This window comes from Impatiens glandulifera, chromosome 1 (genome assembly GCF_907164915.1).
Source record: "Impatiens glandulifera chromosome 1, dImpGla2.1, whole genome shotgun sequence".
Lineage (NCBI taxonomy): Eukaryota > Viridiplantae > Streptophyta > Magnoliopsida > Ericales > Balsaminaceae > Impatiens > Impatiens glandulifera.
The window spans coordinates 130087167-130099898 of NC_061862.1; positions in this window are offsets into that span (position 1 = coordinate 130087167).

Genomic DNA, 12732 nt, shown 5'->3' on the forward strand with positions numbered 1-12732 from the left:
AATGGGTTACCTCCTCTACCTCACAAAAAGGGGGAAAGATGTATGAACGACTCTTTCGGAACATCGCGAAGATGCTCTCAAAGATTGCCATGATAGATACGAAAAGTAAGAAGAGAGGGGTCCCCATACCTCACCCCGTTTTCATCCTTGAAGTAGCCTCCGTGGACTCCATTGACGCTAACAACAAAATAGGTTGAAGAAACACATTGCATAATCCAATCAATAAAAATCATAGGAAAAGCAGAAACAATCAGAAAATCCCAAATAGCTTCCCATCCAATAGAGTCGAAAAGTTTCTTGATGTTTATTTTGAAAGCCACTCTCGGGGATATTTTCTTTTTCCCGTAGCCTTTGAGAAGGCTCTGCATGAGAAGAATATTATGGGATATTGTTCTAATGGGGATGAATGCAGACTGAAAGATTTATAATTTTTCCTATGACATTTTTAAAACGTTTAGAAATAATTTTTGAAATTATTTTATAAACCAAATTGCAACAGAAAATTGGTCTGAAATCTTGTACTTTCCCGGGCACCGTAGTTTTGGGGATCAAGGTCAGGACAACCGTATTCCATTGCTTCAGCATCTTTCTGTTCTTGAAAAACTCCATAACCCCGTCAGTAACATCATTATTCATTACTAACCAATTGTCCTTGAAGAACTGTGCATTGAACCCATCCAGACCCGAGCTCTTGTTCCCATCGATACTAAATAGAGTCTCTTTAACCTCAACTCTTGTGACAACCCTTATTAACTCGCGACTGTCTTCGACAGAGATTTTTCTGTCGATAATCTGATACAGGGTATTCAGGTGACTTTGATGTTACTTTCTAGTACCCATTAACTGCTTATATAACTTAATAGCCAAATCATGCACACATTTCTAACCCTAAACGTACTCGCCATCGTCGTTCTTCAGCCTATACACATTGTTTCTCATATTTCTGGTCTTGCATTTTCTATAGAAGAAAGTCATATTTTTATTCCCAGCGAGAGCTAGTTCTGTCTTGACTTCTGTCTAACAAAGTTCTCTTCAAGGAGACTCAGCTTTCTGAAGTTTTCGAGTGAATCCCTCTCTTCCTCATTGAGTTGTTCATCGTTGTCCTCCTTTAATAATCTTTTCTGAACCTCATCCAGTTTATCCATTGCAACTAGAACCCTGTAAAATATATTGCTGAACTTTTTCTTGTCGAAGCTTTGGAGATGATTCTTGAAGAGCCTTAGTTTCTCGAAAACTCTATACATATTAGAACCTCTGATTTGTTCATACTAGACACTTTCAAGAATATCCTTAAATTTGTTATTTTCCATCAAGAAATTGAAAATTTTGAAGGGCCTCTTTAACATTTCCTCCTTCTCCCAGAACAATTTAATCGGGCAATGATCAAAGATTCCTGGATTCATAATGTGAATTTGGCTCCTGGGAAATTGGTTAATCCATTTCTCGTTGACTAGGCATCTGTCAATCCTACTTTTCTTGATATGCTCATCACCTCGCGTAGAAGACCAGGTGAAGAAGATCCCAAAATTAGTAGACTCAATACAACCCATATCTCTGATGTAGTCATTGAAATCGATCATATCCTAAGTGATTTCAAATCCTAAGTGATTTCAAATTCTAGGCTACGATCAATTTCATTTCTAGTTACGTTGTAGTCACCGAGGATGGCCCAAAGCTTATCACCACCAATCCAGTTCCTAAGGAAGCTCCAAAGCAGCCTTTTTTCAATGCTTGAGTTGCTAGCATACACAATAGCAAGATGGAACTCAATTATAGTGATTATGACTTTGACCTCGACCAGAATGGTTTGATCATTAGAGAAGAGAGGCTTGACCTTAGCGACTTTATTATCCTAGGTAACCCAGATTCTGCCCGTTTTGTCATTTGAATTGTGTATAAGTTCCTAGCTGTCTATACACAACATGTAAACCTTGTTAACGTTCCGACTTTTGACTTTTGTTTCATGAATACCCATTATCGTAATCTTCTGGTTCTCAATGAGCCTCCTGATTTCTCTGCATTTCAGAGGGTCATTGAGACCTCTTATGTTCCTTGTTACTATATTTATGAATGGATATAGGTCTTCGATTCCTAATTTTCAAGGTTGTCTTAAACCTCGTCATCGGAGAAGTCTTTCAAAATGTTTGAACTCACCTATTTATAGGTCTCCAAGAGGGAAGCTGGTAATCCAAAGGTCTTGGACATGTGGAAAGCCCAATGCCTTCCACATTCATTACCAATGAATGTGGAAGGACTTTTCTGCCTTCCACATTTATTACCAAGGTATGTGGAAGGACTTTTCTCAATTTGCAAATCGGGCTCTTGATTTGCATCCCTTCCAATTTTTTCAGCCAACTAACTTTATTGCCCAATTGTCCATTCAACTAATTAATTCCAACACTTTTTGACTGAATTTGTCGACTTCTCACATCGAACCTCATATAATGTTAGGAGGATAGCATTGTGAAGGGTCCACAATGGTTGTTTGAGATTATTGAAGGTACTACGATTTCTCTCAAATCAAATTACCCATCAAAAAATAATGGGGATATAACCTCATTGTTTTAGGGAAGACTTGATATTTTTGTAAACCAACTAGACTAGACAAATCCAATCCATATTTGCTTATGATCATATTAACCCAGAGACTTCCCTATTCCGAACTAAAACGAGCACACCACTTTGATAATAAAGCCTTATTAAAAGAACATAGGTCACGAAAACTCAAACCTCCTTCATCTTTGGACATTTTATTTTGTCCCAACTAACAAGATGTGAAAACGAAGACTCGAAAGACCCCCATAAAAATTTACACATCAACCTCTTCATTTTACTGCAACGCTTTTAAGAATCACAAATAATGACATCATGTAAGAAGACATAGATTTCAACGCGCTCTTGATGAGAACCATACAACCTCCTTTATAGATCAACTTATTTTTCCAGATACATAATTTTTTTTCATCGTAGAGATAGTGAGATCCTAAGAGACTTTAGATTGAGTCTTTGCACATAGTGGAAGACCAAGATATGTAACCGGAAAACATCCAATTTTAAATCTCAAAATACCCGCCAAACGAAATCTTCTTCTAGCCGACATAAAATTAGAGAAGAATATTCCAGACTTGCCAAGATTAACACGAAGTTCCGAGCAAATGCCAAATATATCCTTTATTCATTTTTATTACATCTGTGTTTTCAAATAATGTTATGATGTTCAATCATCTTCTTTCCTCTCTTAAAATCTAATATTTTCCTGGTTATCTCTGTCATTTTAAAACATGAATTTTTACCTAAAAATTGTTTTCATTAACTAAGAGTTGAAATTTGAGTTTTAGATATTTTACTTGAAATATAACCTTCATTTCATTCATGATGTTTTATACATTAATCCCAACAAACTGTTTTTTATTTTAAATTTATCATACAAATTTTAAAAAATAAACCAATTTACCCTAAAAAACTTTAAGAGCTGAATATATATATATTAGAAAGAAACTTACTAGGTGGAGCCAGAGACAAGACACTGCCATTGGGATGTTAGAGCTCTTAAATATAATTCTTTTTATTTTATAAATGGACCATCTACCTTTAAAGACATAAATTTCTTAGTTTCACCAACAAAAGCGACTTAAAATTTGAAATTAATTTGGATTAAAAATACTATATTGATAATAAAATCAATAATCCTATCCCTTAATTATATGTATATATAATATTTGTGGGCCACTACTGACGTATAAGAAGTATGTAGGCTCTTAAACATAAATTTATCAATAAAATGTTAACATCACCGGATCAAGTCAACTATTCTCTGTCTTTTCTGCCAGCAAGATGTTGGATATATAATAAGCTTTCAAAATAAATAATAATAAAAAAATTTTAAAAAATCTACTTGACCTGTAATATTATAGTGAAATAGTGAATATTTTGTCGAGAAATTGGAAACCCAATTCACCCTTACAGTTCAATTTTTAAAAGAAATAAGATATTAGGTTAATAAGGAAAATTTTGAGCAAGGTTAATGATATTGATGAGCTCGATATAAAGGAAATGGTTGTAATCCTAATTAAAATGAAGAAATATATCAAAAATATTAATTTGATACAACAACGTGTCATCACGACATACATTTTATTAGTTAGTTGTTGAAAAAGCTCCAAAAACGACTGAAATAACACCGAACTGCCCAAACCGATGTTTTGAGATGTTTTATAAATATATAACCTTACCAACATTGTTTTGAAGTAATTTTCAAATACAGAAACGTGAAGCCTTCAACCTTCTCTTAACTAGGTCCATATAGGGACCGGACTAGCTCTCAAATGTGATTTAATAGGTCTATCAAATTTTAAGACAAGAATAAGTAAAAATACTTATTATAAAGAAGATTTATGTGAAGATACACTGTAAATTATCTGATCATAATAAAAATTGTACTTGATTTTTAAATAAAAAGTAACTACTCCTTGGTTTATTGTTTATTTAACTTATATTGCCCTGTTTTAGATTTTTTTTAATAGTTTAAATTAAATTATTAAATAATTAAAATAAATGGTTCAATAGTACATGCATATAATTTATAAATATGAATAAGCTATTTATTTACATTATTATTTATTTCCAATTAGCCATTAATAAAACCTGACTAATACATTTATTTTCCAATTCTTGAAAAAGAGATTTTTTTTTCATCTTCCTTAGCCATCTTTGTTTTTTGAGTTATTTGATTAGTTAATTGTTTTTATTGTCCAAAGTTATTTTATGAGAAATTTATTAATAAAAATGTTAACTTTATAAAAATTATATATTTTTGTTATCCCTAATTAAACCTAAGGATAATCATATCCTATAATCATGTATTTCAATTCAATTTAGACGAATTTAGTGAAAATCGAATTTCTGATATTAAGTCTTACCTAAACTATTCTTACTTGCTAATTAAAGTATATCATGATAGATTTATAAGAAAACATAATTATTTATAATTATTTAAACCAAATATACAAGTAGCATTTACATTTTGGAAAAATAAGTACAAATTGGTAGGCACCACAGCTGGAAGAATAGTCTCTATCGCAATTAACAGCCAAGACTTGCAGGTCCAACAATCTCATACCACTTCTTAATTTCGCTTTCATGATTTGTTTTCACCAGCTCTATTATAGACTTTATTTTTACATTTCAAATTCTCAATTATTTTGGCTTCTCAAAAAAAAAAAAATATATAAATTCTTGCTTATTTTGACTTCCCAACAAAACAAAAATCAAGGGCACAGTTTTGGTTTCAAGCTATATGTGATTATAATATAATTTGATATTTATTTTTATTTATTATTGAAATCAATTGGTTTGGATTATACTTGGAACTATCTAGAAGATTTAGCCCCCACCCCCAAAATGAAAATTAAACAAATTAGTTGATTTTTATTGCAATTGATGCATCAATAAATGAATGTGATATCTCATCATCAATATTAAAATTGATGAACAAATAGATATGTAGTAAAATATCATTATGTCACAATCTTTACTTCATTCAAAGTGTTACCATTAAAAATTAAATCCTTGAACTTTTAGTCTGTTATGTTTAATGGTCAATTTTTTAAAATATTTAATAAAAAAATTATAATAATATCAAATATAAGTTGTAATTTTATTATTCTAATTAATTAATAATTTTTTTTATATCTAAAAAATGAAATATTTAATTAATAATATTAATTTTGTGTAGAAAAATGATACACATTGGTGGGGTCCTTTAATAAATAAGTATTGGTGTTCCAGAAGTGAATATATTATGGTTGTTATGGTGTCATTAAATAGGAAAGACAGTTTTAATCCAATACATTGTTCACATGTCACTCTTGTTTAGTAGTTATATGTTAAATCGTAATTAATAAACTAACATTTAGCCTATGCATTTTTACAAGTAAAAATATAAAAAATCGTGAAAAAAATTACGGATAACATTTTTAATTTTATTTTTAACCGTTTTAAGTTTATGAGTGGGTCAACCAACAATCCGACCCAAGTATTCATTTACTCAACATCATTATATATTAGTTAGTTAAAAAGTTAAATTTATATTAATATTAAAACGTCCCGCGTTTATCAAATTTGGTGTTAAATTTAAAATATAAAGTCTTTGTAGCTTAGTTGTTAAAGAGTTGTACTTGTTTTGTTAGGTTGCAAGTTCGAAACATACCTCTAGCATTTTTAATTTTATTTTTAACCGTTTTAAATTTAAAAACGGGTCAACCCACAATCCGACCCAAGTATCCAAATTAACCACAACTCTCGACCCGACAATCCGGACACTTTAAAAATTAAGCATCATTATATATAGAGTTAGACGTGGACGTTTAACTCCTTTAGACGAAGTCTAAAGGGAAACGTAGTTAGACGTGGTAGTCTAACTCCTTTAGACGAATTCTAAAGGGAAACGTAGTTAGACGTGGTAGTCTAACTCCTTTAGACGAAGTCTAAAGGGAAACTTAGTTAGACGTGGTAGTGTAACTCCTTTAGACGAAGTCTTAAAGACGTAGTTAGACGTGGTAGTCTAACTCCTTTAGACGAAGTCTAAAAGGAAGCGTAGTTAGACGTAGTAGTCTAACTCTTTTAGACGATGTCTAAAGGGAAACGTAGTTAGACGAGGTCGTTTAACTCCTTTAGACGAGGTCTAAAGGGATGCGTAGTTAGACGAGGACGTCTAACTCCTTTAGATGAGGTCTAAAGGTTGCGTAGTTAGACGAGGACGTCTAACTCCTTTAGACGAGGTCTAAAGGGATGCGTAGTTAGACAAGGTCGTCTAACTCCTTTAGACAATGTCTAAAGGGATGCATAATTAGACGAGGTCTAACGGAGCACGTCTAATGCTTTGCTTCAGCAGCCGTCTGGAGAAAGCATACGTCTAACCACGATCAACTAGCTCTTTCCACTCACTTCTGTACAGTCTGACAAGCCAGCTAATTGTATCAAATGAACGAACGCCACGTACGCAAATATCCTTTCAACTGTATGTCTAGTACAAGACAATATCAGAGGATATTCGGCGCACTACCAGTTCGGTACGGTCACGATCAATTTGCTCAAAGTCTGCTGTATTCTGGTACTATGGGCGGCCTTCCAACGGACACTTTCCACGAAGAAGATTCGACCGTTGATGTCCTTCTACTACAAATATATTCTCAAGGATAACGGATGAATCTCTCGATCTCTTGGTTATGGAATTCACAAGTTTACTCTTGCTCTTACTAACTTCTAATTTCTATCATCATTTAAGATTAAGAGAGAAAATCAATTACTGTCTAGCTGTGAGAATATTGTAAGTTGAACAGAGGTTGTTCTGTTTAACAGAGAGTTTGCTAGTTCAGTAAGTTGTATTCGATTCAAGTATTTAGTGGATATCCTTTCGGTTGTGAAAGAAGGGGTGACGTAGGAGTTTTATCTCCGAACATCAATAAAACTCCCTGTGTTCTTTTACTTTCTGTCATTTACATTCAGTTGTTCAAAGCTTTAAATCCGACGAACATATATTAATCCCTCACAAGATTACTATCGAATCGTTTATCATTAGATGTTATTAATAGTCAGACCCTAGTCTCTATTGTTAGCACTGATTCTATCACAAACACACTTAACCATTTAACTAGGCGCAAAACTTGCCACCTGACGGGTTCAAATTCAAAAACTTAGGATTAGTATCTGTTATGGTCTACGCATCAAGGCCTCGGTCCTAGAATATTTCCGGCACCCTTTTCTCGGTCCTATGGTGCACATGGGCCTGATTATGTTTTTTGTTTAATAATTCTGTTTTGTTTCCCTTCTCTTATATTTCTCTCAAACCGAATTCTGTTATTTTGAAAGTTGTTGTAACAAGTTGTAACCGAATACTCTTGGGTAATTCAGCCGCTTTAAATGCTGATGCCCACCCCACTTTTTGGGCTATGAATTGAAGCTTGTGAAAGTTGTTACTCTAAGTTATTCTCTCGGCCTTGAACCTCTTTCTTGGACTACTAGGTGTATTCTAGTAGTATTCTCTTCTCACCCCGGTTTCTTCTCTCTTTAACCTCGAATTCTCTTATCACATTACATCCGCTGCGCTTGATTAAAGAATTATATACTCGGCCCCATCAATCAAGAACACGTTTCTTGAATCAAGAATTTGGATAGTTAAGTTATAGTATCAAGTATAACATATTTATATCAGAGTTGGTCGATTCTCAACATGGTAGAAACTCACCAGCAGTCAGAAATGGATACGCTCAGTGCCCTTATTGAAAATATGTCCCAACAAACAGCTGTGATGCAAGCTGCTATAGACCGAAGATTGGATGCGGCTGAAGAACGAATGGAAGCCTTTGAGAACGGGGCATCTGGAAATGTGCAAGAACCCCTCCATAGACCCTACGATGATAATTCTTTCCACGGTCCTTCCCCATTTAGGCCCCAACACCCTGGCCAGAACCGCGACCAACACTATGTTCCTCCCACTCGGCTAACCAATGTCGATTTTCCTCGGTTTGATGGGTCGGATGTCAAGGGCTGGCTAATATCCGCCGAGCAATTCTCCAGGGTGGACAAAACTAGGGATGCCACGAAACTAGAAATTGCACTCATTCACTTTTCTGGCGAAGCAAGAATGTGGTATGGGTCTTATCTCCAAAATCGCAACCATATGGAGGCTTTATCTTGGGACGTGTTCAAGAGATACCTTATGACACAATTCGGAACGTCTATACACGACACACCAATGAGACAGTTGATGAATTTGAAACAGGTTGGATCGGTTCAAGAATATAATCTGCGATACATGTCGATCTCTCAAAACTTTATAGCATGCTAATGAAATACGCCATAGATTGCTACTTGTCCGGTCTAAGGGAGGAGATTGCAAACTGCATCAAGTTGCGATTCCCGGATTCTCTAAACGAAGCCATTGCCATGGCTAAAGTCCAAGAAGCAACGTATCGGTCCTTAATGAGCAATGGGAACTTGTACAGCGCTGAAGCACCGTTGCTGCGCACGCCATCCAATATTAATACAGCTTGGCCGAGCACCAATACCGACATCAAGAATTCATCATATGAGTCCTCTTCAAGTGAAAACCAAGGCCACATTAAGCAACTAGATCCGATCTCAATGGATGAAAAGAGAAAGAAGGGCCTATGCTACTCTTGCAATGAAAAATGGCAACCAAACAATAGGTGTAAATCAAAGTTATTCATGGTCTCGACCAATCATCAAGAAGACCAAGAACCCGTTCAAGAACCTATTTTTGATGATCTACCTTCGTTGCTCGGGCCAAGGGAAGAACCAACCATATCCTTACATGCATTGACCGATTCTAAATCTTTTCAAACGCTCTAGATTCTTGGCAAAGTTGGGAACCTGCCGGTAGTGATCTTGATCGATACAGGTAGCACCCACAATTTTATCAATAGCAGAATTTTGGAGAAAATAGACTATAAAAGCATAGCAACCCGGGTGCAATCGGTTAGAGTGGTTGATGGGTCCAATGTTTTATGCTCTAGTGTTTGCAAAGACTTGAAATGGTCGATGGAAGACAATGACTATCAAACAGAAATGAAGGTAATTTCCATGGACGAATATGATATTGTGCTGGGCATTGAATGGCTGATTACTTTAGGTCCCTCATCTTGGAACTTCGAAAAGCTGACCCTATCTTATGAGAAGCAAGGCATAACCACGGTCCTAAAGGGGATTCCTCCGTCGCGGGTCACCTTGATGCATGGAAACCAACTGGAAAAGACTTCGGAAGAATGTAGTGTTGCTGCCAAAGTGCAAATAAAAAGTAAGTCTGAAGGCCAAACTGTTTCCCTCACGGCAATGACCTTGGAAGATATTCCTGAAGATTTCCAGCAACTATTTGAAGTGTTCAATGCTCTATTCCAGCAACCTGAACACCGACCACAAGTTAGGAGAATAATTAGAAGCTATGGCTCTTTCGCTTCCCTTGTTATGCTGGTTCGGGAAAAAGACTTGGCCTGGATTTTTGATAACACCATAGAGTATAATCGAAGCTGGAAGAAGTTTTTTTTTATATTTGCTCCAAGTCTTGGCGACATTGCAGCAACAAAGATCAGCTCTAAACAATAAAAAACTCGACCTGGAGTGCACAGAAGTTCCTTACATGGGTGAAGAGGCGAGTGACCCGACAACGCAAAAGACCGCGAGGACCCGACCAGCTCCACTATTGAAACGATTCTACTGAAAGATTTTTAAGAAGTCTGGTCCTATGTTGCGACCCTTGCTGAATTTGCTGAAGCCTAATCGAAGCAATAGTCTTTTTTGAAGTTTTGAGGATGCGCATTAGAGGCTGACCAGTCCACGTTCTTTTCGTCGAGGGCGACGAACTTTGAAGGGGGAGATAATGTTATGGTCTACGCATCAAGGCCTCGGTCCTAGAATATTTTTGGCACCCTTTTCTCGGTCCTATGGTGCGCATGGGCCATATTATGTTTTTTTGTTGAATAATTCTGTTTTGTTTCTCTTATATTTCTCTCAAACCGAATTCTGTTATTTTGAAAGTTGTTGTAACAAGTTGTAACCGAATACTCTTGGGTAATTCAGTCGCTTTAAATGCTAATGCCCACCCCACTTTTTGGGCTATGAATTGAAGCTTGTGAAAGTTGTTACTCTAAGTTATTCTCTCGGCCTTGAACCTCTTTTTTGGACTACTAGGTGTATTCTAGTAGTATTCTTTTCTCACCCCGGTTTCTTCTCTCTTTAACCTCAAATTCTCTTATCACATTACATCCGCTGCGCTTGATTAAAGAATTCTATACTCGGCCCCATCAATCAAGAACACGTTTCTTGAATCAAGAACTCGGAAAGTTAAATTATAGTTTCAAGCATAATAGTATCCACTTCTTACAAACTTTTAAATCTTACATATATTTGTTTAGAATGTTTCTTAGTCACATTTTTTTTATAAAATTTTTGTAGTTAACACCGCTCATAGTTATCTATCATACCGTCTTTTATAATCAAAATAATACATATAAGAAGCAAAGCATTGTTGCAAACCAAACACACAACGGGCAAAATTAAAACAAACAAATAATAACACAAGACAATAATCATTTAGAGTTGTTGGACCAAAATACCTAATGATATCAAGACTAGGTTATGACTTCTCTCAATAAGACTCACATGTTTTTACAAGATGGAACACACAAATTCCCAAGATGAACTCTCAACTTAGCACCTTTAAGGACTCACAAGTTTTTGGCTCTTTGGATGGAATTGTTCTCATAGTGTATATGCTCTCTCAATTTAAGTGTGTAATCATAATGCAACATTTCTTCTATTTATAGAGACCATAAAGGGAGAAGAGGAGAACCCCTTATAACAAAAGAAAACTTGACAATATACTTTAAAATGAAGTTACAACTCAACTAATATTATAATGTTCATACAAGGTTTGTCTAAATAAATAATTGTACTCCAATCATATGAATCACTTTCTCAACAATCTCCCCCTTTTATTAATATGAGATACCATCTTGATCATCTCCATTCTTCTTCACTCATAGAAGTCTAAACACTCCTCTATGTTGGCAAGCTTCATCCAATGTTGATGTTTTGATATAAGAACACTCTTTGCTAGCATATCAGCTAATATACTTTCTTAACTAATTTACTTTTCAAACTCAAATACCTTAATTTATTTTATAATTTAATATTTTATTAATATTATGACTTAATATTAAATATATTCTAGATTTAATTATTTAAAAATGTAAATGTATAACTTAAATGGTTACTTTATATAATATGATATAATATATAATATAATTATTATCATAACTTTAATTTTAATTTCTCAACTTTTATATTTTAATTTTTAACATTTGTAAAAATTTAAATATATAATCTAAAATTTTTAAATGTCTTTTTTTTAGCTTCTGATATTGATGAACAAATTCTCTTGTAATTCTCCTAAATATAAAATTTAATCATTTCACCCATGACTCGTTGCTTGTTAAATTAAATATAAGGGAACAAATGTTAAAACAAGTAAGATGAGATAAATGAGAACAAATGTTAAATCAAGTAAGATGAGAAAAATGGTTGGTTACGACTAGAGAAAAAAAAATCTAGTAAGTCACATATAAACAACTCAAGTTCTAAAGATAATAAAAGTCCAATTATTGTTTTATATTATATTAAGAAGAAAGAAATCCAGTTATTTGTAAATCTGTTACTTTCCATCCTTCAATTTTGTTGCAACAATGGAATTACAGATAAAAGAATTCTGCAAAAGAATATTTTAATTCGGGTTAGTTTACCAATGTTTTCAAGTTGAAAAATATCATCAATGTTGAGCCCAATAATGGATCTAGATCATGACGGTTAAAATTTCGAGTTTACTCTTAAAATCTTACGATTTTACGATTTCTCATAAGACTAACGAGTCTGATTTAAGTAAACTCTTAAATATGTAAATTTTTACGATTTTAAATTTACGATAATAAGATTTTACGATTTTACGATTTTACGAGTTTATAAATAATTTCGATTTTACGATTTTATACGATTTTACTTTTATAAAAACAAATTTATATTAAGTAAATTAAAAATTAATTAATTATAGTGTTATTTATTTTTTATTATTTTTTATTAAATTAATAAAAAAGTTATTATTTATTTAAATTAATTAATTAATATAATTAATTTTGTAAATATAATTTTTATAGTGTTATT